At 38.5% G+C, this 26,913-nt stretch overlaps 1 protein-coding gene and 2 non-coding genes across 10 annotated transcripts in view; all 3 read left to right on the forward strand.

Moving 5' to 3' along the window:
• LOC134213552 (disintegrin and metalloproteinase domain-containing protein 10) overlaps positions 1 to 26,913 on the forward strand; it is a 260,648-nt gene that overhangs the window by 175,801 nt on the left and 57,934 nt on the right. The gene's annotated exons all lie outside the window — the stretch shown is intronic.
• Positions 12,207 to 12,278, forward strand: Trnae-cuc (transfer RNA glutamic acid (anticodon CUC)). The gene has a single exon. It is a non-coding gene; the product is annotated as a tRNA-Glu (tRNA).
• Trnad-guc (transfer RNA aspartic acid (anticodon GUC)) lies at positions 13,230 to 13,301 on the forward strand. Its single transcript has one exon. It is a non-coding gene; the product is annotated as a tRNA-Asp (tRNA).

Below are 26,913 nucleotides of genomic sequence, written 5' to 3' on the forward strand. Positions count from 1 at the left end.
AAATCTCGATGGAATACATGCTCTTGCAAAAAGTGTCCCCAGAAGGATGAATGCAGATTTTTTTCCGGCTTTTTTCTTCTGCACTCATCTGCATTTTTGGAACTGGAAAGCGTCTTCGTTAGACGATCCGGCTAGGCTGTGGGCAGAAGAAATAATCCAATATCCCACTTTCGTCGAAAAGTCGAACGGATGGTACTGAGCCGTACAGAGTCAGTCAGTTTCGGTGGAAACGGTTTGGGATGGGAGGTCCGGGCGAAGATGCACAGGATGTCTGGCAAACCACGCACTCAAGTGGAACACCGGGTGGTTTTCCAGTTCGCTGATTGAGGCCCGATGGATGGGGGCGTTTGTGTAGCAAGTGGATATTGCAAATGGCATATTGGTTTCCTGTTTGTTTCAGTTCGGTTGGTTTTGAGAGGAAGATATTTGTGACTGTGGCATGCAGGAGAGGGAATCTGCTTTCGCATCATCGTTATGATCATTTAGGTATGTAGAATTTTTTTAGCGGGTTGTCCACTTAGTGTTTGAGTACTCCAAGTGATGTATTTGATAGGTTATTGTCTGAAACTGGTTCTTGTTATTATTTATTTTTGATTATACAAATGCTCCTTTTGCGGCTCAAATTGGCGGTCAAATGCCTTACATTCAATCGATTTGCTTGTAACAAGTTGTATTCGACGATAAGTCCTGTCCTATTGTTTTCTGAAAATGGATGAGGTTAAACTATGGGCTCAGAAGTTATGGCCAAAATACTTTTTTATTTGCAAAAAACAATCACGCAAAAATGTGACTCATCATACTCGCAAAAAGTTGCAAAAAGTTGTATGTCGAGGTGTACTAGAAGAAACCGGGCGTGATCGTCGAACTCAAAGGATTCACGAACTACAATGCACCTTTGGCGGCCGCAACAGGTTGATCCGTGCCTACACCAACCAACTGCATCGTCGTACAGATGCAGCGGAACCAGTTGCCCAGTTGCCATTTGAGATCCTTATTGAAGAAACCTTAATGACCATTTCCTTTGCAATTCGGATAGTTTTCGCAAGATTAGCCTGTCGACTTCATTCCACATGCTTCCCTCTCGACACATTTTTACTCAACGGTGTTCTTTAAGCTCAAATCGGCTATTTTCCTTCGCACTACTTCAAACCTTGTTTATACGAAAACCGGGTTAGGGACAAAAAGTCGAAAGACAAAATGTCGGAAGGATAAAAAGTCGAAAGACAAAATGTCGGAAGGACAAAAGGTCGAAGAGACAAAGGAAAGGAAAAAGTCGAAAGGGACAAAAGGTTGAAAGGACAAAACGTCGAATGGGACAAAAGGTCGAAAGGACAAAGCGTCGTACGGGGTAAAAGGTTGAAAGAGACGAAAGGTCTAAAAGAACAAAAGGTCGAAAGTTATTTCATAGTAATTACTCCTTCTTTAAAAATTGCCAATTCTTTAACTTTGATTAATGAGATATGCTTGGATTGTGGTCGTCGATATTTATTTCCTTGGGTGTTTTGGTGGGATTTACTGTCCACAACACAGCATCTTTTACACTTAACACAATTTATTTAAACAGTCATCACACGTTACATTTCTCTGCACTACAACTGCACTTTATTTGACGTAAAACTACATTTATTTATTCTAACTTAGACACATATTTTGGGCCAAATTCCTAGGGTAGCCTACTTAGTTGTCAATCGTTACCAAAAATCCGTCGTCGATCTCTTCACACATTTTCGCCCTTTCCTGCTTCACTCGAAGTGTGCATTGATTGATTTTACCATTCGCAGACAAGATAAGTGTATTACTTCTGCTTGAAGTAAATTTCACTAATTCCTTTGAAATACACTCAACTTGTTATTGATCGACCTTTTGTCTCTGTCACTTTTTGTCACATTCGGCCTTTTGTTCCACTCTGTGTTTGTTCCGCTTCTGCCTCATACGCAGGAGGTTGTGGGTTCAATCACAACCAACCCCCCCCCCCCTCCGACGTCAATATCCATCCGCTGGATCAACTTGCAGTTGCTGATTAGTAGCACCTCCGTTTTTTGGCGAGCTATCAGCAGCTTAACTCCATTGATCCAGCTCTCGATCACGCCGACCGCCTCCATTACCGACGCCTCCACTTCTTTGATTGTCTCGCTCATCACCGTCAACGACATGTGTCGATCGCAATACCCACGATTTTCATTTCCTGGGCAGCCGCAATTTCAGATCTTTAAGTGATAACTTAAAAATCACTCTAATAAAGTTAAAAAAATCAGATCTTCTCCATACATCCCCTTTCAGATGCTTGGACCGAGTATTCTGAGGAACGGCCACTGTAGCACGCACGCATTGACTTTTGCCCTTCGTGTTCGTGTCGTACACCGAGACTCTGCTCTGGAAGTAACTCTTCAGGATTTTTCTATTCGATTTTAGCAACATTCAATTTTGGCAAAATATTTTTTCCTATTTTTGAAATTTGAAATGTTCCGGACGTGTTGCCAAAATCAAATAGGGTCTGTTTATGACACAGAGAACCGCATTCTTACGCATTTTTACCTCTATCGTAACCCGATCTCTTCTTTGCTTGTGTTTAGACACTTTCTTAGCACTCGAGTACTGTCCGAATTGCGCCCACCGTCGATATTCCTTTGCGGAATCCGAGCTGCATCATTGATCCCTCCGTACACTTCGTCATCCTGCTGACGTTGATCCTTTTCAGGAATTTCTCAACTGTGTCCAGCAGGCATACAGTGATATAAAAGGCCAGAATGCCCAGTAGTTTATCAGAGCTTCCTGAAGGACGTATCCTCTCGTATTGGTTACTCTGCTGCCCCACTCCACAGCCCAGGCATTGAAATCATCTCCGATAACTACCGGTCTTCGTTCGATCAGGCTGTTGATTATTCGCTCCAGCATCTAGCTGAACTGCTCCACTGTCCACCTTGGAGGTGCATAGCATCTTCTTATGTAAACTTTGTTGGTTGTAAAGCTTTGGCGATCACGAAGCCTTCACCTAACCTCTTTATCACTTATTGGATAGGGAATCTGCCCATACCATGTATTGCAGCCTTATAAAAAATCACTAAAATAAAGCAATTAATAATAATTAATAATGTATTGCAGCCGGTCCCGTTCTATCTGACCCTCAATTGCCGTTATCAGGAGGAACTCGATACGGCTCTGCCATTATCGCGACATCGCTCATCGTTTCTGTTGTTGACTGTCACAACAGTTGCTGTGCGATTTCGCAATGATTCAGATTAATCTGAATTATCTTCCCTACTGCTAGCTTGCGCATGCATGCACATCGGTCTTTACGTGCAGTCTTTCGCAAGATTGACCAGTCCCCCACATTTCCAACACATTTTGGATCTGTTCGGTCCTTTACTAGCTCCTGCCCTGCGTCCAGTAGCCCAGACATTTGGAACAACCGTCAATTTGCCTACCTCCAATGCTCTGATACCAGCGGTTACTGGCAGACGAATCATCGCTTTCTGTGTGCCTCCGTATGTCATCTTATTCCGAATCGTCATTTACATCTTGCCTAGGTTAGATTGTGCCTTTACGGCACCACTAACCTCCTCTTCCGACGTGATCTCGTCATGATCTCTGCATCCCTGTACAAAATCACCATATCTGGAGTTAAGTCTTTGAAGAGCAACTTTACGTTTTCCCTGTCCATGGATGATGGGATCGACGGTGGTTCGTCAAGTATCTCGGTATAACATGAATTAACCTTTTGTCTGTGCTCTGGGGTCAATATGACCCAAGGCCACTTTGAGTGGTTGCCATTTTTTTAGTTTTCAACCGATTCTCCTAATTTTTGGTAGTTTGGTAAAACTCGCCGAGATCTATCTCCTAGGTGCAAATTAGTTTAAAAAATCATGTGAATATGCGCTACAGTATGCTTTTTTCAAAAAACTTACGTTGTCGGTGCTCTGGGGTCAAATTGACCCCAAATTGAAATTGCTATAACTCTTTAAATGTTTGGCCAATTTTGGATTTTTGGAACTGTTTCGAAAGATAATTTAATCATCTTTCAGGTCGTTACCAAGGATTGACTATATGTGAGCGGGTACATCGCGGGGAGGGGTTTTCGTAAAAAGGGGTACAAAAACAGTGATTTTTCATGCTTATTTTACTTATATTTGAAAATCCTACCCATTTTGAACTGCACCCTTTCAAAAAAGTTATGCAGGAAGGCGTGTGCTTTGACATGAGGCATTGATTAGTTTAGAGCTTAGTCGCTAGGTGGCGGTATATTTGAATTCATTATTTTAGACTACTCAAGTAATTCCGATATATGGAATTTTCCTCATTGTAAATATTCTTATCGCACAAATTTGAAATTTGTAAAGATGATGTCTTTAACAAAGTTCGTCTGGTGGGAATGGACTGTCATGTGACGGAATAAATAATTAGGACATCTTCAAAAAGGCGGCGCTAGTGTACTTGCAATATTCTTGCATGTTTGAAATATTGCTTTAGTCTGAGATCCATCATACCTACACCCAAGTTGTATTCGGCAACATTGTTCAGGATGTCCAGGATTACAAAGCGGTGCTCAAAATAATCAGCACTTCTTCCAAGATGCGGTGCTAGGGAGCTGTTATATTTGAGTATATTGTTCCATGTGAGATATGATGTATTTTGGTTTGTAGCATTTTTGGCAAACATGAATGTTTTGGTAGAGTTCATCAAAAGCTTTCTTTGTATTCAACCTGCTCCAGTGATGCTGCAAATAATAGAATGTGTCCACAGAATATGTTTTAGGTCATCCAAGAAAACCCTGGAATTAAGGCCTTTGGGTCTACATGCGTAACCAAAGATCAGCCAATTTGCCGCCTATTTGTAAAATTTCCAATTATTACTTCCGTCACAAGACAGTCCATTCCCACTAGACGACCTTTGATCAATACGCCATTTTAACAAATTTTAAATTTGTGCGATAAGAATATTTACACTGAGGAGAATTCTATATATCGGAATATCTTGTGTAGTCTAAAATAATAAATTCAAATATACCACCATCTGGCGGCCAAGTTCTGAACTTAACAACACCTCTTGTCAAAGCACACGCCTTCCTGCATAACCTTTTTGAAAAGGTGCTGTTCAAAATGGGTAGGGTTTTCGGATATAAGTAAAATAATCATGCAAAATCACTGTTTTTGTACCCTTGTTCACTAAAACCTCTCCTCGCGATGTACCCGCCCACCAATAGTCAATCTTTGGTTACGACCTAAAAGATGATTAAATTATCTTTCGAAACAGTCCCGAAAATCCAAAATTGGCCAAACATTAAAAAAGTTATATCAATTTCAATTTGGGGTCAATTTGACCCCAGAGCACAGACAACGAAAGTTTTTTTGAGCACAGACAGAAGGTTAATGGAGTTAAACTAAATTCACTCTCAATAAATTTTGTTCTTTGTATTGCGTTCGCATTATTTAATATTTTTTAGATCCATAATAATTTTCCAATTACATGCATATTTTTATATTGTGAAACATACATACAATTGTTTACTAATTAACCATTCTAAATTACCTAAACAAAATCGTTTGAAACTTGACGCTCCACGCCCCTAATATTTTTCAGTGTAGGGCTCAATTTGATTTTTTTCCAATATCTTTATCAGAAAATTTGACTGATAGTCACCCATACAACACTTTTTTGTAGGATGCGTTGTTTTTCGATTATATCCATTTGAAATATTCAGCCAGAGCTTAAAATATTCATCTTCATGAAGCAACTTCGGTCCGAATTTTGACAAACATCGCATGAATATTCAAAACATAGAATGACATAGTCAGACGACTACTCCACGAACTCATTCATTCGACTGTCACTGAATGTGTTTACTATGTGCAGAAAAAAACATAATTAGCATTGTTTATGTTGATGTTTACCACTGAAAGTGCCTCGCAGATGAAAATCGGATTCAGTCCTGTGTGATAAATCCCTTTACTCATTTGAAACGTGTTCAGATTTCAGATAATTTATCAATTTGTAAAATGTGCATAAATATTCAATGACTAATATTCAACTGAATATTGACTGTCCAGAGCCGACTATGAATGTGTCGGAAGTGAACTGACAAATGAAGAAAAATGGTCTTCACTAAAAATTTTCGATTATTTTACACTCTGTATTCAGCAAAACAAAATTTGGCCTTTTTCTAAAGATACTCTAGATTGAATTTGGAAAAATTCAGTTAAGGGCCATTCACAAATTACATAACGCTTTAGGGGTGGGAGGGTGTCTGTCCAAGCGTTACGGCCCATACAAATTTTAGAACCCTTCCATACAAAATACGTTACGAGAGGGTGGGTGTGGGCTGAAAATGCTCCATTTTAGCATTATGTAATTTGTGAATGAACCCATTTAACTATTGATTTATTAATTAAAAACGACGTCAGTCCAATCAAACGACACAAAATCAATCAATAACGGTGCTCACCTGCACCTTTGACAGCTGACCGACTTGATGCTCTTCATGGCTCTCAGCTTGTGGTTGTCACTCTGGGTAAGGTAAGCGTGACACCTAAGGTACTCACGTGTCAGCTTCTACATGTCACGATGCGCTTGCAGTGATTGTCAGTAAAGAACATCGTTTAAAAGCGTGGTGGTTTTTGTTTTCATATCTGATCATCTGGTGATGGTCACGACATTTTGCAAGACTCTTTTCTCCTTCTTGCCTACTACGGTAAACCTTCCTCAGGGTGGCCAGTGAATCGGGAAATCGGGAAATGCGGGAAATATGCGGGAATCGAAAGTCCATGCGGGAAATGCGAAAAAAAGTCGGGAATTTCTTTTTTTTGTGTCTTTATTAAAGAGACTTTCAGCCCGAGGCTGGCTCGTCTCCGAGCCGGGAATTTCTTGAAATTATACAAAAAATCGGGAAAAAAGTCACCAATTGTTCATTTTATAAATTTATGTATAATTATTCTAGTGTAAACCATGACAAAACATCATTTATTTTTTTAAATGGATTGGCCTTTCCACGTAACGTTTGAAACTACAGTCGCCTCTCCACATCTCGATATTGAAGGGACCATCGAGATAGGGAGAGATCGAGGAATGGAAGGAAAATTGAGATGGGTACTAGATCCAAAAAAGCTCGTTGCTATGAAAAACGACAACAAAACAAATGTCGTTTCCGGTTGTTGACGTGTTTGTTATTGTCCAAAGATGGTCTAGTAGCCCAAAAATCTGACTATATCGACATAAGGAGAGTGAATCCTGAACAAAATATGATCAGAACCCATCGAGATAGAGAGATATCGAGATAGGGAGGCTATCGAGATGTAGAAACCCCAAATGTATGTAGATTGAAGGGACTGAGGAAAGCATCGACATAGGGAGATATATCGAGATATAGAACATCGAGATGTGGAGAGTCGACTGTATTTGAGGAACTATCCGGCTTTGTCAGAGTATGATGAAAATGGTATTGCTGTAGTGATTATGAAAGCAACATGCCACCTACGCTTCGGAAGGCTTCTGAGACCAAGGAAATCTCCGAGGGTCCTAGAAAAAGATAATTAGCATTTCGTTGCAGCTTGTAGATCCCTGAAGAAGATGCTTGTTCGATATTTTCTTGAAAGTGACTCGAGTTTTGCCTGGAAACTCTATGGACCGTAATCGAGTATATCCAATTATGTTCGATTCCAGGCGCAAATCTCAACAATCTCTCGTCATTCGTTGTTAACATCTTGTTTTATCACATGGTAATGATGTACAGGAGAAGTGCTTTAGATTATAGAACATAATTTGGTCGTAAACCAGCATAATGGCGAAGCAAAGACTGGCATAAACAATAAAGTATGATGCTATAACAATATCAGGATGTGTATCAATAGTAAAAATAATCAAATCCATAAAAATTCTGTAGTCAAAGTAAAATAAGTCCCATTAACTCAAAATAGATTGAGGCAAAAATAAGAGATACACAGTTTGAATTTTTGTGTAAATTTACGTTTATTTTGATGCACATATTTGGAGCATCGAAATACATCTAAAATTAAGTTTGATGTTAAATTTACATCACTTTAAAATTCAATTGAGATCGTTGAATTTTACACGTTTGGCTTGGAGGGCGCATTTAAAATTACATGAATGTAAAATCCAACGGACGACAACGTCCGCTCCCACTGCCCACTCCCAAATACAATTAATCTTAAAATTGAATGAAGTTTTATTTTTCACTACTTTATTTTACGCTTCAATTAAAACATAAATATTTACAATTATATCAAATATATTAATTGATTTAGTATGATTTTGAGTGACCCGACAAACTCAGGCAGGAATATCTAATTATTCAAAACACATCCGCGGAATGGTCATAAATCGAAATTCAGAGCCGCAAGGTCAAACGAATAGGCTGCGCAAAATAAATATTAAATTATATTTGTCAGAAATAAATAATATTCAACAAAACTATTCTTACCATTCACGTAGCTACTGCGTTGCTTACAATACATTTGTTCACAAATAAGCCGTTTTCGAGACACAATTCAGACACTCTCGATCTCAATGCGATAACGAGTTCTGCTTACATATTGTTTTCACATTCAAAGTAAACGGGTTGGAATTTACAGGATCGTGTAAAGTTAAAGTTTAATTGATGGAGAATTAAATGCATATTGATGTATTTATACATCAATTGAAAAATAAATAATGATTCGTGCAATTTTATATCTTTTTCAATGCTCTTAATATGTGCATTGATTTCGATGGAAATTTCAATCAAATAACAAATTCAAACACTGTGTTTTTACGACTGGGCCTGTTTACATGTCGTTGAAATTTAAATATTTTTTGCTGTGTAGGTAACAAGCAATGAAAGACATAAAGGTTATAATTATTATTATCTTAATTGAAAAGATTTAAGCCCTGGACTGGCTTATCTCTTAAACACGAAGGTGTTAGAGAAGATGGATGCCAAAATATTGGCAGATGCAAACATGTTTATTCGCTCAACGGATTTTTCAATTTATTTGTGGTTAACTCGTTAACTATAGCAAAATCAGCAATGATTCGAATTGTTCTGGGCTGTCATTTTGAATCTGAAACATCCATTTTCCCAGCAGTTGTTCTAGATTTATTTTTTTCATAACAGTTGAATTTCAAAAGCTTAAAACTGTTATACCGTTCAGTTCTATTTTATGCGGATTTGAACCACGAGTGAATCACGAGATTCAAATATTTTTCGTTTGTTTCCAATCCACTTTGATCCACAATTCGCCTTTTCAAAGAGCAAAATTTTTTTTTCATGAAATGAAGAATTTTTCAAACACGAATAGAACACTGCTGGGGGAAACCAGCGAGTTTGTTCTATTTCACTCATGATTTGAAAAACGTTCAAAAATTTGCAATGAAACTGAATCATTGCTGATTTCATTATTAGAAGCCTTAAAAAATTGAGCTTTAATTATTCAAAGAATTGACTGAGACAATAAAACTTGATAAAATTTTTGACAGTAAATGTCGAGAAGTAGGAGGTTGAGGGTTCGAGCACGTTCGAGTCATACCAAGACACGTGGATTCTTTTCCGCAAGTTTCATTTCAATTTGTCGATTTCGAGACATTTGCTGTGCTTCAAAATTATATCGGGAATTTTTCAAAAATATCGGGAAAAAGTAGGGAAATATGCAGGAATTTTAAAATGTAAGTCAAGTGGTCACCCTGCTTCCTTCATCCTGTGGAGTAGCGTCTAACCCTTCGTTGACGACAGCGTGCTCCACGTCTTCTATTTCCCCTGCTTCTTAGAATAGAACGCAACTGTGCCGATATCTCCCTGTTCCATCGAATCTAAGGGAGCCTTAGTCATTGCCAATGCGCGCTTCGCTACATCGGCCCTCAGTGTTGCTGTATCGAATCCATTCACTGCCGATACTAGCGCCTTCCGGATCCTGTGAACCCTGTTCTTAATCTCCTTATGGACGTTCACTATTCTCGGATTTTGTGGAGGAGGCCGCTGTGGTGTATAATTTGTCGAATTATTCATTTTCCAGGGTCTGGATCCAGGTTTCCAGGGTCTTTCCACCCGTTGTACGTGGTCGCTTATGATCCATGGATTGTCTTAGCAAGCAGTGAGGTCCAGGGACTGAATCCAAAAGGGAATGAAAAACTCTCACTTATCATCTCCTTTACGATATGTAGCATACTGTAAGAGAATTTTTCGCAAGCTGTCATGATAAAGAACTGATTTGTGACATGACCGTCAGCCCAAGGTCCCAATCCGCTATGCAGATTCTGTCCGTTTTCGTAAGCCATGACCAGTATGCCCTAATTTGGACCTTACTGGCATTGATCTTGTTGCCTCCTGTTGATGGGCTGAAGCGCTTGCATTGTTTTCCGGAGTTATTGAATTTTTTTGTCATGGTTTCCCCTTGGAAAAAGAAAAACAAAGACTGCGGCTATGCATATAAATGAATGCAAACACATGTAAGTTGATGAACTGCAACTTCTTAATTTTTCTTGACATAGTAATCGAACTTTGTAAACGATACCTATATGCTATTGTAAACCCTATTACAAAATTAAGTATAAAAATTATGATTATTATAAAAATAAATTTCTAGCGACACCCTAGCATTTTTGATCTGAATCGATTTGGCCAGCGAGAGTGTAACAGATGCAAAATTATTCCCAGCACTATTTGGCGATGTAATTGCTCGCATATTTTGCCCCAAATATGGAAAAAGAGTACTGATGTGAAGTAAAGTGTCACCACTGATTCATATGCGAGGGTACGGCTCGGCGGTCGTTGCCGCTTCGATCATTGGGTCGGTGTAATAAGGCGGAAAAAGTCATGTCGGAAAATATTCAAAGTTTTTTTTTTGATGGACCATCAGCTCTGGTTCCGTCGCCGACGTCGCCGCGCCGGCACTATCGCTGTCCGTTATGATTTCGGGTGTACGTTTTTTGACAGTGTTTCGGTTGGAGATGGCGTTTTTACGGCTATATTTCGATAAATTTAATGCCTACGGCACATCAGTATAAATATGTATGGGTTTATCTCGGGCGGGTGCGTATAATTCGATTCGGCGATGACGTTGCGGCAGCCAGCGATTTTATGATGGACAAGTCGCAGGCAGTTTTTCCAGCGCGTCATGAAAACTGTTTTTTCCTAAGTGCATTATTTGATGAATGTATTTTTAACGAGCGATAGGAAATTTATGAAAGCAGATTGTGACCCGATACATTGAAGTCTCGTTCATTGGCGCTAGAATTTAAGTTGAGAATAGAATGAGCTCCAAAATGTGCGTAAATTTTCTGTGTGGTGTGTTTTTACGATGAATTATGAAAAATATTTGAACAATCGAACATTTATCCGACAAAATTGTAACAGCAACAACATTGTAATATGAACTATTTACTAATAGTGTGGATGAACTGATTTGAAATGCACTTCGATCCAAATCGATGAAATGCTTCCTTTAGCAATGATTCATGCCATGACGTACCGAATTCATATTGTCACGGTAAAATTATGAATCTGATTATCATGCTCGCTCCAGCGTAATAAATATAAATAAAGAAAGACCGACCGACCAAAACGGACAACGCCATACAGATTCAAATGTAATCAGATCAGAATAATAATAATCTGTATGACAGGTCGGATGGGATCACTGACCTCAGTCGAACCAATACACGGGAACTCCGATATCTGATCGGTAGGTGTATTGTTCCAGCTCACTCACCACAGCTCAAGTTGATGGGAGACCACTTAATTGAGCTGTTTTCCATCACACGATGGAACTGTTTCCGTCACCGAACAACACATAGCCAACCAAAAAAGTCATCAACCCGAGCGCGCCGTCGTATCGTCGCGATTCCATTACTGTGTTGTCACCATGCATGCGCTCGCCGCACACACCAACCGATTCCGACTAAGCGACCAAACATTTCGCTAATTTGTGCTGTTAACTGTCATGTTGGTGGTGGCAAAAAAAGAATACTAAATTATACTTCCTTATTTATTGCGGCAATCTCTGCTCCTATTTACGACAGTGTGCGTCGCGTGTTTTGGTACGAAGCAGACAGACAATCCGTACCGCACTTCCCATCCTAGCGTGAATAAGTGTTGATTAATTTGTTCGAATTATCTTACGTTTGGAAATGATTATTGCATTGCGTGTGATGGTTTGTTTGATTAAAATCGCAAATATTTCCATTATCTCACACACGATTTCGGGTGATGTCTTCCTCATCAGTCCCATATTGTCTAGTGGTTAGGATATCCGGCTCTCACCCGGAAGGCCCGGGTTCGATTCCCGGTATGGGAAACTTTTTTGACCTTCACGAGGCACATTAATCCGGTTGATTACGTCGACGAGTGCAACAACCCTGGGAACCAAGCTCGCGAAACTAGGACAACACATGTGTTTGTTGCTGTTTACTGTTGTTAATTCTGTGTCTGTACTTTTTTCTTGAGTTGCAGCTGGTGCGCTGCAATTGTAGGGAAAAAAAAAATGAATGGAAGAAAGAGAGCCAGAAATATGCACGTTGGCGGTGCTTACTGCAGCAAGGGTAAGGCAATGGAAATAAACAATGCACGAACGAATGGCATGTGTGGCTTTCTGTCATGCACTGCACGCTTTGCAGTGCTGTCGGGCAGGGTCGTGAGAATGTTTCATAACTGCGATATATGGGGGGACCAGAATGATTGTGATACTTAGTTACTGTTTATGGCTGGAACTTGTTTGGAAAATTCTAGGTCGAGCAAATGCATAATATGCAGCAGTGTAACTTTTTTTCTTCTCTTCATCGCGGATGTCCGTTTGGAAGCGTGACTTTGTGCGTTCGTGTGTTGTTAGAGCAGTTAAAGCTTTTGGCTTACAACTAAGAAAGTAAGTTATCAACACTAGCGACAACACTGCATTAATGATCTGTGAATGACTTTCTATGGTCCTATAGGAACTTCTCCTAATATGCATGTTTCAAGACGTTTTTTTTTTTGTAATAGACTTACGTAGGACATTATCTTAGATACGTTCATACAACGAAAAATAGATAAACTGATATAAGAAGGGGGCAAATGCTGAGATGATATTTAACTTATGATTCATCTTGTGTATATAAATATAAATGCCAACAAATTGTAATCGAATAGTATTGAAGATTTTTCCATAGCCCTGAAAAAAAAAACATTGAACCCTTAGATTATATTATGTAAAAATCATTCAAAATACAAAACATCAAAACGTCAATACAATATTTTACATACAAATCACACGTCCTCGATAGTATAGTGGTCAGTATCCCCGCCTGTCACGCGGGAGACCGGGGTTCAATTCCCCGTCGGGGAGAAAGCATTTTTTTTCTATTTATATGTCGGATGTATATTATTTTACCATGACAGCAGCAACAGTAAATTTATGATACTCCTTACAAACAGAATGTCATCAGCAGAAAAAAGTGAAATAATATGCCTTGTGAAAAGTATATACAGAGCTAGTAGACTTTATTTCTAAGTCTGTTAATCTGTTAAATATTCTTAATTCCTTATCCTTCTAATGAGACCTTGCAAAGATCTTAACGGGTTCAGTGGGTACAAATAGCGCTGAGAAGCACTGTTGAAATTAAAATAGCTTCGGGTAGTATTAAAAACTTCCTTTCACAAAGAGAGAAAGAACCGCACAGCACGAAAGCACAATGCGGTCTGAGCCTAATTTCTTTTATTATATCGAATGAACTGAGACTTGAATATGAGACTTTGAGTTTAATAACATATTAGCTTATCTATAGCGAGAATTACATTAATGGAATCTTAAAAAGAGTTAAAAACATGCTCATCATCAAATCCAACAAGTGTGGTCTAAATTATTCTGTACGCCTCAGTATTCTTAATTATTTTACCAATGAAAATTCACTTGTCATAAGACGAGTTTATACAATCCCATTGAATTCCACCACTTAATTGTATCTTGACAGATACGTATTTCGACCTCAACAGTAAGGCCGTCTTCAGTGTCTTGTATTTGACTCGACTCGAGTCGAAGTCGAGGCAAGTACAAGACACTGAAGACGGCCTTACTGTTGAGGTCGAAATACGTATCTGTCAAGATACAATTAAGTGGTGGAATTCAATGGGATTGTATAAACTCGTCTTATGACAAGTAAAGACATTCCACTTAAAAGCTCAAAATAATTTTCTTATCACAATGAAAATTGTTATTCAATAGTTTGCTTTATCTCATACACTAGAGTCGGAATTCTTATTGGAATTTATAGACAGTGTGTAAACTAATTTCAGCTCTGGTAGCTGGTCACTATTTAGTAGGTTGTATGTAGGTAATTAAAGTCAAGTAGGTAATTAAAGTCTTTTTTCTCGTAAAAAGGCACTTTCAACTACGTCCCGAGTAGACGAGAATAGCTCAATAATATCAAATGATGATAAGATAGCAAAATGAGATATGGACATGATTGATATAAGAGATAAAAGATCAGAGACAATATCAATAATTTGCACTGAAAAATCATTAGGACATCAAGTTATGCTATTTGTAAGAAGTGATCAATATCATGTGCCATTAGTTTGTTCTTATACATAGCATATCTTGATATTTAAATGATATTTCAGTGCAAATTTTTGATATTGTTGCCTGTTCTTTTATCTCTTATATCAATCAAATCCATATCATGTTTTGTTATTCTGTTTATGGCTTTTGTTGAGTATACTGTCGGTGTTAGCATTAATCGAAGGGTTTATATGCCACACAGCATATTGTTTACTTTTAAGGTCTGTCTTATTTCCCGACTTAAACTCAAATAACCCTGCTCGCAGAGCAAGATTACTTTTGATAGATATCGAATAATTTTTGACAGATGTCTTATTGGTATTATCTTATTGGTCTCAGAAGTCTTATTGATATTGTTGTTTAATCAAAGTTCGGGAAATGAGACAAGGTCTTTAATTGTTTTTTTAAAAATGGCGTCTCGACAACAGGAGCTGTGAAATCTAATTTTAAACTAGTGGTAAAAAAATTCTAATCATTCACAATAAACCATCGCGAATCCGGTTGGCGTGACGAATCCGGTGTTTAAACCAAGATGCGTGAGTGAAAAATGGATCCAAATATCAAAATTCACATGAATAAAGACAATTCTGTAGTACGTGTCATTGTAGAGCAGATTTTAGATCGACAATTACCGACAAGGAGTTTTGTAGTCAATTGAGTCCCGTAGTATTTAGTTGATATTTAATTTTGTTTGAAACTACCCAACACGTCTTTTACAATAAATAGGCCCTGAAGAAGGTGTAAATCCAACATCGAAACGTTGGAAATGATTAGAAATAGAAATCATTCAGCTTACTTTCAAATACTGCATGCCGAAAAAAAACATTTCTGCTTAAAGACAAAAAAGCAAGATGGTTTAGGGGAAGTCAGCCAAGTAGTCGAAAAGGGGAACACGCAACGAACAAGATGAGCAAAAAGTGGTAAAAGCATGTAAGAGGAAGCCCAAGATGTCGGTAAGAAATGTTGTCAAAGAAAGTCGACATAGCTAAGTCGGCTGTGCAGGACATTAAAAGTGAGATGTGGACTGAGGTCATTCAAAGTCCAGAAGAAACCTCGCTGAGATGATGACGAACGGGCTTGTTGTTGTTAACTAAACATACAGGTTGCGTCGTACAGGACGATGAAATATGGCTTACTTTTAACAAATACCAAATCCAAGGGGGTCGCACAATTATTACGTAAGCAATTTTTCTAACCCCCCTCCACCATGAAGGATTTTTTCTTCAGTTTTTTAAACTTTTATCAGAAGGCTCGGGACCCATGGTGTTCTACAGCAATCGACGCAGCTCGAGGAACTGAGTAAATGTCCGTATGTCCGTGTGTATGTATGTAATCTAAAGTGGGGCGTGATGGTCATTTTTTCAAATCAATATTTTTTCGAAGCCATTATGGGTCCTAAACAACTGTGCAGAATTTGTGCCCGATTGGTTGCTTCCTCGTTTTCCGCGTTTTCCTCATCGCGTTTGAAGTTTGTATGGAAATTAGTATGGGAGAATGTATATTTTTGCATTTTTACTTCTAGAAGTTTTAGTTCATCGTAAACCAAGTGGAAAAATGCCCAAAGGATGTCAAAAAACTTTGCCGAAGATGGTGCGTTGCTGGAACGTTCACGAAAAAAGTTATAATGCTTCAAAGATTGAGTGTTCAAACCATATGCAAAAAATCGTTTATTCTGCCAGCACTGCCGAGCTACATGGACCAATACTTTAACTGAGTGTTATTTCAAAATTATTGATCTTAAACGCCTTTGGAGCTAAAGGGAGTTATACGAAATGATTTTACAAAGTGAAAGTTCCGACAAGAAGGAAGATGGGGTTTGCCCTCCGATAAACATAGGTTGTGCGGTAATGCTGACAGAAACATTGATTTGTTGCATATGGTTTGAACAATCTATTTTCGAAGCGTAATAACATTTTTTCAAGACCTTCCAGGTAGGGGAACAGACGGCTTTGGCAGGTTTTGTTCTATTATTGTTAGGGGGGTTTTTGTCGACCGAATTTTATGAAATTTGGCCTCAATATTCTTTGATATGCAAAGAATGTTTGGGCCAAATTTGAGCATAATCAGTCATAAAACCCCCTGACAATAATAGAACAAAACCTGCCAAAGCCGTCATTCCCCCTACGTACCTTCTTCGGCAAAGTGTTTCGGCATCTTTCAGACTATATACTAAAGTATTAAGTCACCTGATTGGCGATCAATTGAAGCCGCTAAGAGCAAAAATGTAAAAAAGTACGTTTTCCCATACTAATCTTTGCACAGTTGATTGGGGTCCCAAAACGATTCAGAAAAACCATGATCTCACTTGATTGGGTAAAGTTTGCGTTTTTCCATACAACTGCGCCCCACTCTAGTATGTGTATGTGTGTGCACTAGGGTGGCTCAAAAAACACTTTTTCAATTTGTTTGATGGGCCTCTTATGGCTCCCTCTTATTCGGTTCTATTTGATGCCCTGATGCTCTGGACAAAATTTCAGCCAAATCGGTCAACGTTTGGGCAGTGCTAAACTCGTTAGAAGTTTATATGGAAAAATGTTTGCAGAAACATCCAAAAACAGTGATTTGCAGTTGGACGGCACAATTTACGATCAAGAACCATGATACTCATTCAGTTCAGTAAGTCGAGTCAAGTACGAGACACTGAAGACGGCCTTACTGTTGAGGTCGAAATACGTATCTGTTAAGATACAATTAAGTGGTGGAATTTCAATGGGATTGTACAAACTCGTCTTATGACAAGTGATTAAATTTAAATTATGTCCTACTGGTCTCCGAAAGGTCAAGGGGGGGAGGACAATAAAAAATAAATAATATGGAAAAAAGAATGGTTAAAGAATGTTTTAAAAATCTTCAAAATTGCCTAAGTATACGTAAAGGCTATATGATCGCTCCAAAAACAAACTTTTTATAGAAGGCCCAGAGACCCATAGTGTTATATACCGATCGACTCAGCTCGACGAATTGAGGTGATGTCTGTGTGTATGTGTGTGTGTGTGTGTGTGTGTGTGTGTGTGTGTGTGTATGTGTGTGTGTCTGTGCGCACCAAACCTAAAAAAAATGTCACTCATTTTTTAGGTACTTATCCTTGACCGATTTACTCGCAACAAGTTGCATTCGACGCAGGATACTCTACCATTGTTTCCTATTGAAAATTGGTCAGATCGGACTATGGGATCGGAAGTTATGGCCAAAATACCCCTCTTTTATAGAAAAATTGATTAAAAAATGTCACTCATTTTTCAGGCATTTATCCTTAACCGATTTGCTCGCAACAAGTTGTATTCGACGCAGAATCCTGTCCCATTGTTTCATATTGAAAATTGGCCAAATCGGACTATGGGATCGGAAGTTAAGGCCAAAATACTTTTTTTTTACTGAATAATCGCGTGAAAATATGTCACTCATTTTTCGGGCACTTATCCTTAACAGATTTACTAGCAACAAGTTGCATTCGACGCAGAATGATGTCCCATTGTTTCCTATTGAAAATTGGTCAGATCGGACTATGGGCTCAGAAGTTATGGCCAAAATACTTTTTTACAAAATAATCGCGTAAAAAGTGTCACTCATTTTTTCGGGCACTTATCCTCAACCGATTTACTCGCAACAAGTTGCATTCGACACAGAAAAGTGTCTCATTGTTTCCTATTGAAAATTGGTCAGATCGGACTATGGAATCGGAAGTTATGGCCAATATACTTTTTTTACTGAATTGCGTAAAAAAGTGTCACTTATTTTTCGGGCACTTATCCTCAACCGATTTGCTCGCAACAAGTTGCATTCGACGCAGAATCGTGTCCTATTATCTCCTATTGAAAATTGGTTAGATCGGACTATGGGATCGGAAGTTATGGCCAAAATACCCCTTTTTGCCTTTCTCATATACAAAGTATACGTAAAGGCTATAGGATCACTCCAAAACCGAACTTTTGATAGAAGGCTCGGAGACCCATAGTGTTATATACCAATCGACTCAGTTCGACGAATTGAGGTGATGTCTGTATGTGTGTATGTATGTGTGTGTGTGTGTACAAAAATGTGAGACACACTTTTTGATACTTAGCATTATTCGATTTGCTCGCAACAAGTTGCAGTCAACTAGTTGTTTCCTATTGAAAATTGACCCGATTGGTCATTGCGTTCCAAAGTTATTGAAAAAACATTGTTGTTCTCCTGTCATAAGACGAGTTTTAAACAATCCCATTGAATTCCACCACTTAATTGTATCCTGACAGATACGTATTTCGACCTCAACAGTAAGGCCGTCTTCAGTGTCTTGTACTTGACTCGACTCGACAAGTCGAGTCAAGTACAAGACACTGAAGACGGCCTTACTGTTGAGGTCGAAATACGTATCTGTCAGGATACAATTAAGTGGTGGAATTCAATGGGATTGTTTAAAACTCGTCTTATGACAGGTGAAAACATTCCACTAAAAAGCTCAAAATAATTTTCTTATCATTGTTGTTCTGCCAAGGGTCCCCCCTTGAAAAAAAAAATTCAAAAACGAAAAAAATATTTTTTTTTAAGATTGCAGCAATGCATTATTGCAAATGCATATGAATTGATGGAGAAAGTAAAATCTATCCCCGTAAAGTGCTATTTCGACCTCTCTTATGTGTTTTTCTTATTATTTTAATGCGCGAGAAAGGCACCACCAACGCTAGGTGGATTGATCTGGGTTTTTTTTTCTACTTCCTATTCCACGGCTAGCAACATACTTCGCAATTTTCAGACTTTCTTTTAAACTGTTTCGGTAGAGATATGTTTAGAATTGCTTCAGTTTAGAATTTCGTAAGTTAGTTAGTACAATAACAATGCTACGTTTCTCTCGGTTCGTCTGTTTCTCTCATGCATCTGAATTCACTTTATGTAACGAATATCGCAATGTGCTGAATTTACGCCCAATTAAACTTTGGAAAGAGTTTTTTCAACAGATACGATGTGTGTGTTTGGAGGACTTCTACGACAAAAAAGAGCATCGCCAAAACTTTAAAAAGTGTGCAATGAGAGCTTGGAATTTTCCATTTGTGAAGGCCGCAAATATGTATAGCATCACCAATTGAATGTTTATGAGATATATCGATTAGCCTATTTTGGGATAAATCCACATGGTCAAATTTTTAGAAAAAACATTCTGTGGGAATGTCCTTCAACTTTTTTATGGTAATATCGCTCTTCTGTACGCATCGTGCGGATTTAACGCAGACCTGAAAATATCTTCATCATGATAAAAAAAATCTGCGCCATTGGTATGAAAGCTACAGCTATAGCACTGAAGCGCCCTTACTTTGTAGCGTACTGCTACGGATCCAGTTTGGTTTGCTCATTATAAACTATGTTACCCATGGAGAAGCAGCCACTACTTACAGCTATCACGGGAATGTTTTTTTCCCTACAGATTTTCTTTTTTCCACAACATAATTCTGGGGTGAAACTGCCCACTCTACGGTCGGTCGGCATGAAACTTTTAATGAAATTATCCAAATTTAAGAGTCCATCCGGTAGTGGCAAATACCTAGGTTTGACAATTATCTCGCAAGTGAGGTCTTCGCACTCTGCATGGATTCGTGTTTATAGGTAGGACTTCAGGATAGGGATGGCGGCATATTCCGTACTAAAACAAATACCTACTCGCAATATGCAATTGTAGACCCTATTCCGACCAAGTTGGAAGTGTTGTTGTTCGGTGCATATGGGTGGGAAGTGAGGGGAGAACTTTTTTCCCTAGCTGCTGCTGCTACATTCTTTACGATTCAACTGTGCCTTTCTGTGCACGCCGGTATGCACATACGGACGGAAACATCGTTGTTTGGAATGCCCTCATGTTTGTGCTTCCACTACTGTGCAATGTTTCATCCGAAGTGAGAAAGCCTCGTACGGACAGGGATGGCGCTAGACTGGTTGGGAGGACTACGAGGTTTAGCTATAACTAATGATACACATTTCATGCTAAGAAATGTGTAGGACATAGTTGCTCTTTTCTGTTATTCAAAGATCAAATTCTCATGAAGCTTGTTTAGTGAAACATCTATTCAAGTTTGTTTTTGTCATAACAGTTTCAGTATGGATATCAAAACAATTTAACGCAAAAGTCAAAAAACAATCGCTATACATATCTGTACTTAAATATGCTTACTTAATAACTATGGAAAAAATACACATTATTCTCGGTAATCAAAAATCAGTGGAGAAAAATCGATTTTGTTTAATCTCCACAGTCGTAGGCTTAATAACATGGTTCGTTAATTTCCGGTCACCGCTTATATTAATGTTATATTATCCGTTTCCAATTTGCGCAAACAAGCAACTGTCATGCAACAACTGGTGCTTAAGCCATGCAATCCAACTTCGAGCTCCAATTCGGATCAGACCCTTCCTTTCCTCGCTTCATGGCGACTGTCGCCGCCGGAGCCAATTATGTCGTACCATGCCTCCTGCACCAATCGACCTCACAAAGCAACATTGTTTCCAAATAACAATATTCGAACCCTTCCGCGTTTGATCCTGCACCCGTTCGGATCAACAGGGCTGAACAACATCCAATTTCAATCTTCGCCAGGCTCGGTTGAAAACTCAGGATGTGAAATAAAACTTGATTACACATCCTACCTTGATACGCATATCGGGGCAGTGGGCCTGGTGGCCGGCACCATGTTCCGGATAACCGAACATGCACACCTGTCCATCAGTACCCTGCTGTCACTCAGCGACCCCTTCCGCGCAAAGTGCAACAACTTTTTCTATATGGCGTTCGATGGTGACGGCTGTTACCAGAATGGTTTATCACAACTGTCAGCTACACACTAGTCCGCTTCTTCACCCAAACACCCCAACCAACCCATCCAGTCCTATTTACGTGGGAAATGACAAACAAACTGGGAAAGGTAGAAAAGCAAACACTCACAAACACACAAGTGCTGTCAAGGCGCATGCATTGCAGAAGGATATCAATCGGATGGACGAGGTCGAATCGGCACTTCCGCGCTACCAGCTACCAGAGCGATTCCACGGTGTAAAATTGCAGTCAAGCAGGTGGACAAAAATTTCAGATAATAATAAAGCTTCTTACGATTACGAACGGCTGTATGAAATCTGAACTCATTATCAAATGGCTTCATAAATTCAGACATTTCCGTGTCTTTTAATCTCTTCTTCAAATGAGTATAGAATTATAATTTCAGGTGAATTTAATTAAAATTAGGACATTCTTTCTCGAGCAACAAAGTTGTAGCATAGCATAGTTACGGTGTACTTCGTAGATTGGACACTAGTGATACTCATGTTTTTCTTTTGAAATCCTTATTCAGATTGCTATCAGAAATCAAGGTGGGTGTGGTCCTTGATTTCAATCTAGGATAAAATCACAAAAGCATGAGGATTACTACTCCTGGCCACGTCCATCTTCACCGTAACTTGGGAGGGGAAGGAAGTGTTGATGTAATACTTACTTAACGAGAGGCCCCCGACTCAGCGACATCCTCATAAGTACCACGGAGTTGGATATTGGGGAAGGTATTCGGGGACCTTTCTCGAACAACAAAGTTGTGTACCGAAAGGCTATAATTTCACTCCAAAATCGGACTTTTTATAGAGATCTCAGAGACTCGGAGTGTGTGTACACGAAAACCAAAAAACAGTAGCCACTTTTTCATATAATAATTCTTAACCAATTTCCCGTATCTTATTGCGTTCAAAAGTTATGAAGAAAATTGTGTGTTGATCCATATAAGCTTGGTTGGTAAAATCTCTATGCAGCCAGCGAGTCGTTTGATATGTAATATCATGGGTCTTCGAACTTCATATCATCTATAGCCTTCCGAAGGTGGCCTTTAAAGGACAGAACGCGGACTCTCAGAGCCCACTGAAGTTCGATGTACGAGACGGCTAGAATGTAAACTCGATTCCATCTTCAGCATTAAACATCGCTTGTAGGAACTGTTGATCGTTGAGTTGTGGACGTACATTTTCCAGTTCTCTATTTGATCCAACAAAATCCGTTGGTTTTCGTAGATTAGATAGTCAGACGCAAATGCATACGAAAGCCCTGACTGAAATAGGTAGCCGACTTAGGTATCGTATGTAGAACGGTACAAATAAGTCGACGCCAACATTTAGGAAAACTGATCCAGGTGTAACCTGGACGGAGGGCAAATCAACTGTGCATGTTCCAAAAACATGGAACTCATCAATGTATATGTAGTGCATTGGACGAAAACTTGAGCGCAACTATATACAGACCTTCATGAGCATGAGCATGATTGACCTCCCACGGTTGCTACTCTGTTATTGCCAGGTCAGCTGTAGTTACACAGGGAACCAACAGATGATGTTTGGGACTAACATCATCCTTAATGTGTAAAAACTGGTGACTCAATATAAAACAATACCAGCGCCGGCCGTGTCCGAATGCAGGTCAATTAAGGAATGGGTAGGAAAATGTTGACGTAATACTCGCTTTAATGGAAGCCGATGAGTCATCTGCACTTCCACGAGAAATCGGTATCGCGACGAAGAAAAAACTAACACAATGAAGGTCCGGTGGCTTCTGCATACTGAGGATCCGCGCTTCTACGACCGAACCTACGCACACTAATGAACTCTATCAACTTTTATTTATTACCTGGATTGTCCCGCAATTAATAGAAATTCTCGCACAATGTAAGCTCGGTATCTTTTGCATACCAAGAAACGCGTCTACAACCGAAACGACGCGCACTTTAACACAATCTTTCAAGCACTATTCCAATTATTACTAGGATTTAGGGATAAACATTTTTATGTCATGTGCAATCAAAGAAATAGAATTCAGAACATGAAATAATGAGTTTAATGAATGTACACAGGGAATCAATTTTTCTGAAATGCGCTTGCGAAACAAGCGATAAAAGAGAACCAACGACAAAGCTTTGTTTTTGTCGGAGATAATAATGACAAAGATCCGAAAATTTTTGTCAGCAACAAAAAAGAAGACAATCTTGTTACTAACTTTTCATCCCGTTATTTTGCATTATATCTAGAGCAAATTTCGGTTTTATGCTATCATAGTTTCTGCTTTTATGGAAATATTCGAGAATCCAACAATGATTACAATATTAGCATCGTATTCTCGGAAATATCAGAGCATGCAAGGCAAATGATTCTTGTCATATTGTGTTCGGGTTCTGATAAAGGTTTGTCGCTAGATGCGTTTGTCAGTAACAAACTCTGTTGACGACAAAAGGTATATTGTTAGGCGTTACTCGAATATTGATTCCCTGAATGTACATGTAATAAATACAATGAATAAAATGAAAATAATAAGTTTTATCAATTTCGACTCCAAGTCGAGTCAAGTACGAGACACTGAAGACGACCCCGGGCTCCATTTCACATGGATATGGCCTCATATAAACATAGAATTGTTGACGATTCTGAATAAGTTTACCAAAAACATTATCTCCTTTGCACCAGAGAATTTGGAGATTTCATCTTTATTTTGCAGATTCTAGCTCTTGTTCCAGCATAAAGTATGCGGTGCCCTGATGTGATCTTCTCTTAGGCCCATTGTTGCCTTCTGAAATGAACCGGTGCCAGCGAAAGTGGTACATAAACCATTTTTGTCGATTTTGTGTTTTTTACACCAACGGCTTCTATTAGCAAAGATCTGGTAAGGGAATAACGAAAAAGTGATTTTTGACAACTAAATCTGGAGATATGCACTTTTTAATTTCTGGTATATATCACAATGGTAATTTCGTTGCCAGGAAGAGTGGTACATGTGCAGTTCTACCCACTAAAATCAGCTTATTAGAAAGAAAATTTAACAACAATGATGTTTCCGCAACAGATTTTAACTCTATTTTAAATTTCAAAACGGTTTACTGCCGTTAAAAAAAAATTTTAAATGAACATGTACCACTTTTACTGGCAACGATTTTCGGTTTCTGTTGCATTTTGTTCCCATTAATAGTGGTACATGTGCATTTTGTTCCAACAAACTTGAAATTTGTCAAGAAACTTCGCATATTTCTCATTACTGCCTTTAGGCACATCAGTCATAACACGTTGGCACAGTTGAATTGCAGAAATTTGCAAATTCGAATTTTATTTTTGAGGTTTTTGGAAAAATGCGTCTCCTGTAAAATTTACTCAATGTAACATGTACCACTTTCGCTGGCACCGGTTAAAATATAACGTTTTCCTAATCGATATAGTAGTCAAAGATCTGTGATATTGGAAACATGTCGCTCTGCACCACCACCTAAAAGCTTCAAGATTGCATCGCACAAGTCATGCAACTCTTCTTATGCATGACTTCATTTATTATCAATAAGTGGGGAAATCAAAAGGATTTTTATTTGTTTATTGGAAGAAGACATTTCGTCCATCAATTTTTAAGACGAAATTTTATTAAGAGAACGAAGAGCAAATATTAGTAAAAATATAATAGATCAGTTCTTTAGACTAATATTTGTATCAAATTTAAAACCCGCAAAAACATTTCCTGGGAAATTCGAGGGACTTATGTTCATACCCCGGGAAATCCTTCCCGTGAATGAAAGCCCTATTTTCTAGGAAGTCCCTGGGAAACTTTTCTCAATTTCTCAAATTCTCTCTTCGGAATTTTCGCGAGGAATTCTTTAGACAGATAAGCAAAACTTTTCGGAATGTCCATAGGAAATTATTGGAAAACTAACGGCAAATTAATCAAAAGTTCTATGGCAAATTCTTTGGAATTATTTATGGAAAATCTTCGGAATTGCTATAGAAAATGTTAAAAATTTCCGCGAGAGATTATTTTATTTTTCCACCAAAAACTCTATGAGTTTCCACAATTAAATATGTATTTGCAATTTAAGTAAGAAAGCCTTTATCAATTTTACGAAAATTTATTCGAAATTTTTATGAGAAATTCACGAAAATTTCAACAGAAAACTCTTCATAATTTCCATCGAAAATTATTCGGAAAATTCTTTGAAATGTGGAAATTGCTCCAAATTTGAAACAGAAATTTAAAAATATCGTAGGAAACCATTCTAAAATTCCACGGGAAATATTTCGAAATGTTCGTTTAAACTTAAAATTACCTCGGGAAATAAATTAAAATTTTCACTGAAAATTACTAATAACGGGAAAACTTTTGGATTCTAGAAGGAAATTCTTGGGACTCAACTCGAAATTTTTCGAAGTTCTGAAAATTGTTCGGTTTTCTACAAATTTGAACCGTTCAGATGCGTTACAGATTTGAGGCAATGGCGTGCCTATGCAAAAGTGTCGGCGGCGGTGGCGCACACCTCTGTGAAGAATCGAGTTCAACAGAAATAAAATTGGCTTTGAGATTTGAGCTATTCGGGAGCTATGGACAAAGGATTAAATTTTATTACGTTTTAAATTGATTTTTGTTTTGTTAGATTTTGTTCAGTTTAATTTTGTTTTGGAAATTCGAATTTTATGGTAATATTTACATACTGAAATTGGTTTGAATAGCTGAATTGATTAAAACGTTGATCTCCATATTTTTAAACCGCATATGATATTTTGTGAAATTTAGAAAAGTCTACGTAGACTTCAAAGGAGGGGGGAGGGGTTTCGGAAAAGTCTACGAAAGTCTACTAGGGGGGACGGGGGGGTTTGAAAATGTGAAATTTCGGTCTACGTGGTTTGTGGACAGCCCCCAAATGCGCGCGAAGGATTTAACTTTGATTCAGGAAGTGTGAATGCACTTAAGATATTTTTATAATACGTGGGTGCAAACATGCTGTACTTATTGTACACGACAAAAGCTTCGGAACGCATACGTTCTTGAAACGGGTTATATGAGTTACAATTGAGCTAGGGTTAAGGCAGGCATTTTCGTTTCTTCGTCATAGTCTCGAAAACAAATAAAACAGACACTTTTTTTTGCCAAACTCATCCGTACCAAACCGTAAGCTCAGTAGAAACGTTTTGCTATAGCGGAGTTCTAGCAAATGGACGTTGCTTTCGTCGATTTTAGCCCCAACGACGATGGACGGAAATACCTGCCGTGCCCCTATCACTTTCTTGCTCCCTGATTCAAAAGTCTTGCAATGATATTAATAAAATGGTTGCACGAATATTTTATCCATAGTGACATTCAGTGTTGGTAGAATCATGCTCAAGTATGAATCATCGAGGTTTCATGCACGAGTTAACTCGCCTGCGATTCTGTAGGGGGAGCATCGCGCTTGAGTTTCTCGGCCAGAATCGCATCGCTTCGCTCACTCACCGAAATATGATTTCGTTCTAAAAAGCGTCAAAACGCAATCGAGGCGTATGTTTTGTTTATATATGCAATTATTAGCCATTGTTTTAGACGAAAAACAGTTAATTCATTGCATTCAACAATGAAGAACACGTAAATATCATGCAATGATGCAAATTGCGATTCGAATCATGA

Source organism: Armigeres subalbatus, chromosome 2 (genome assembly GCF_024139115.2).
Source record: "Armigeres subalbatus isolate Guangzhou_Male chromosome 2, GZ_Asu_2, whole genome shotgun sequence".
In the NCBI taxonomy this organism is placed as follows: Eukaryota; Metazoa; Arthropoda; class Insecta; order Diptera; family Culicidae; genus Armigeres; species Armigeres subalbatus.